Below are 4105 nucleotides of genomic sequence, written 5' to 3'. Positions count from 1 at the left end.
ACGAGGGAAAGCTAAAGAAGGTCGAACACCCGTTGCAGGGATTCTCTGGCGTCCCAGTGAAGGTAGAACGTTCGATTGAGTTACCGGTAAAAGCCGGCACTGGAGATCGCCAAGCGACGGTCATGATCAACTTCCTGGTTGTGAGCATTACATCGGCATACAATGCCATACTAGGAAGGGTTAGATCGAACCTACTAAAGGCTGTCGTCTCCACACCCCATCTCAAGATGAAATTCCCAACCAAGAATGGTGTCGGGGAATGTCGGGGTGATCAGGAGGCATCCAGAAGGTGTTACGCCACTACCTTATGGGGAAAAGAAAAGGCGGACGAGGCACTCCCGATAGAGGATCTGCGCGATGATGCCAGTTATCAACGGGGGGAGCCGACCAAGGATTTGGTGCAAGTTGATGCCGAAGAGGGGGATAATGCTCGGCAATTTCAGATTGGGGCTACCATGTCAAGGCTACAGCGAGAAAGACTCGTCTCATTCCTCCGAAACAACGCTGACGTCTTTGTCTGGTCGGCTTCGGATATGCCCAGAATAGATCGAGAGGTAATAGAACATCATTTGAATGTTAGCCCGATGAAGAAGCCGGTGCAACAGAAGAAGAGGACTTTTGCCCCCGAAAGGCAGCAGAAAATAGACGAGGAAGTGGAGAAGCTGCTGAAGGCCCAGTTCATCCTCAAGATCCAATACCCGGAGTGGATATCCAACATGGTAATGGTCCAGAAGGCAAATGGAAAGTGGAGGATCTGCATCGACTTCACCGACTTGAATAAGGCCTGCCCAAAGGACGCGTACCCCCTATCAAAAATAGATCTCCTCATTGATGCCACGGCAGGATACGAGGCGCTGAGCTTCATGGATGCATACTCGGGGTACAATCAGATCAAGATGTCCGAGGTCGATGTCCCGAAAACATCCTTCATAACCGAGGGTGGACTGTACTGCTATGAGGTCATGCCTTTCGGGCTAAAAAACGCAGGGGTCACCTATCAAAGGTTGGTGAATAAAATCTTCAAGGGCATGATCGGAAAAACCATGGAGGTATATGTGGACGATATGCTTGTAAAGAGCCTGAAGGCGGAACGACACATCCAAGACTTAGAAGAGGCGTTCCAGGTGCTGAGACGGTACGACATGAAGCTGAATCCAGCAAAGTGTGCATTCGGAGTAGCCTCGGGAAAGTTCCTTGGCTTTATCGTCTCGGAGAGAGGAATTGAAGCCAACCCAGTCAAAATACAAGCCATTCGGGATATGAGGTCCCCCAGAATGTGAAGCAAGTCCAGGAGCTAACAGGTCGGGTCGCCGCCCTTAGGCGATTCATGTCTCGGTCTGCAGACAGATGCCTCCCCTCTTTCAAAGCACTGAAAGGGACCAAAAAGTTTGAATGGACGGAAGAATGTGAAAAGTCCTTTGAACAATTGAAGGAGTACCTGGCCGCACCCCTGCTGCTGACGAAGCCGAATACCGGGGATACCTTGTAGCTATACCTTGCTGTATCGGCAGTGGCGGTAAACGCAGTACTGACGAAGGAAGAAGGAAGGCAACAACAACCAATATACCATGTCAGTCGAACCCTCCTAGATGCCGAAACAAGATACAGAAAGGCAGAGAAAGTGGAATATGCCCTAGTGATAGCGGAAAGAAAGCTGAGACCATATTTTCAATCACATACGGTATGTGTACTCACAGACCAGCCCCTGAAGAAGATACTGCAGCGGCCGGATATGTCCGGTCGCTTGGTAAATTGGGCCATAGAGTTGGGGGAATTCGACATCCAATACAAACCGAGAACCGCAATCAAAGCACAGGCCCTCGTAGACTTCATCGTCGAAACGACGCTCCCCGATGACCCCCAGGAGTTTGTCGAGGACCGAGAAGAAAAGGCTTGGACATTATACGTGGATGACGCTTCCAACAGTGCAGGAAGCGGCGCAGGAATCATGTTGGTAAGCTCCGAGGGTTTCAAGGTAGAATACGCCCTACGGTTTGGCTTCGACGCCTCCAACAATGAAGCAAAATACGAAGCGTTAATAGCCGAAATTAATTTGGCCCGGGCTTTGATGGTAAAGGAGCTGGTAGTGCATAGCGACTCCCAGCTCATGGTACGACAGGTGAATGGAGACTACAAGGCCAAAGAACAAAGGATGGTCGAATACTTGAAGACGGTGTGAGACAGGGTAGCGGCCTTCAAGGAATTCGAGGTAAGGCAGGTGTCACGAGAAGAGAATGCTAGTGCAGACGCACTGTCACAGCTGGCCACCTCTGACTTCGCAGAACTTGGACGATCGGTGTATTTCGAAGTACTACCACATCCAAGCATCGAAAAACCCCGAGAGGTATTATCTGTAGGTGAAAACGGCTAAAGCTGGATGGATGCCCTAACTGAATACCTCAAGGAAGGAAAGCTCTCAGAGAATAGGGACGAGGCGAGAAAAATAAGAATGAGGTTGGCGCGCTTCCTTCTAAAGGACGAGACACTATACAAGATAGGGTTCACCTTGCCATACCTCAAGTGTCTGGATTCCGCTGACGGCGAGTACGCACTCCGGGAGGTGCATGAAGGGATATGTGGCCAACACCTAGGAGCCCGGGCCTTGGCACATAAAGTGCTAAGGCAGGGCCTGTACTGGCCGACAATAAGGAAGGACGCGGAATCACTAGTCAGGAAGTGCGTCAAGTGCCAGATGTTCACCCCCGTGCCTAGGCTACACTCTACCAAGCTCTCATCCCTATCGAGCCCAGTACCATTCGCCATATGGGGAATCGACATCCTAGGCCCATTCCCCCTGGCCACGAGACAAAGGAAGTTTGTTGTGGTGGCAGTCGACTACTTCACGAAGTGGGCAGAAGCTGAAGCCCTAGCGACGATAACCGAAAAGAACGTAAGGGACTTCTTCTAATGGGTGGTAGTCTATAGATTTGGAATCCCCCGGGTTGTGGTGACGGATAATGGAACTCAGTTCGCCAATCTGACCTTCGGCTCATTCTGTGAGGCCCTAGGCATCGACCACAGGAAAACCTCTGTCGGTTATCCACCGACCAACGGGCAGACAGGGATAACCAACCGTACACTACTTCAAGGAATAAAAAAGAGACTAGATGATGCCAAAGGACTCTAGGCAGACGAGTTGCATCACATCCTCTGGGCTTACCGCACTACTGAGAGATTAGCCACCGGAGAAACACCCTTCATGTTAACATACGGCACTGAAGTTGTACTCCCAGTGGAGATAGGGGCCATTACCCATCGGATTCGGTACTACAATGAAGACAAAAACCACGGAGGGCTCTGAGCGAATTTAGACCTCTTGGCAGAAATCAGAGACACTTCGCAAGAAAGGATCGCCGCTTACCAACAGAGGGTCGCGAGGCACTACAACACCAAAGTTTGGAAGAACGAGTTCAGGCAGGGCGACCTTGTCCTCATAAGGGCAGAAGTGTCGGACCCAAGACATCAAGGGAAGCTAGATCCAAATTGGGAAGGTCCATACAAAGTCTCAAGGGTAATACGACTAGGGTCCTATCACCTGGAGACAACGGGGGGAGGAAGGGTACCCCGATTGTGGAACTCTCAAAACTTAAGAAAATTCCATCAGTAGTGAAGTAGCAAGCACACTTGTATTTTGTAGTTTTTTGCAATTTTCGCTCTTATGCACTTTTAAGTTGTAATTCCTCACCCTAAAATTTGGAAGATTTTATTCATGGATAATACGAAAGTTGGTTTACAACAATTGAGAGGAATTCTCCAGTCTGATGACCTTAACTCTACTGAAGGTCTTCACCTCGGTCGGGGGCCCAGACAGGCCGATCCGATCTGGCCGAAGGCCGAGACGAGCTGGCCGAAGGACCACACCTCGGTCAAGGCTCAGGCAGAGGCCGAGCCGGGCTTTCCGAAGGACCACACCTCGGTCAAGGCTTAGGCAGAGGCCGAGCTGAGCTTGCTGAAGGACCACACCTCGATCAGTTGCCTGGGTAAGGCCAAGCTGAACTTGCCGAAGGTCATCACCTCGGTCGGGGTCTCGGGCAAAGGCCAAGCCGAGCTAGCCGATGGTGTTCACCTCGGTCAGGGGGCTCAGGCAAAGAATAAGCTTTACAAG

This window comes from Macadamia integrifolia, chromosome 12 (assembly GCF_013358625.1).
Source record: "Macadamia integrifolia cultivar HAES 741 chromosome 12, SCU_Mint_v3, whole genome shotgun sequence".
NCBI lineage: Eukaryota > Viridiplantae > Streptophyta > Magnoliopsida > Proteales > Proteaceae > Macadamia > Macadamia integrifolia.
The sequence above is the reverse complement of the archived record's forward strand: the minus strand, read 5'-3'. Positions refer to the sequence as shown.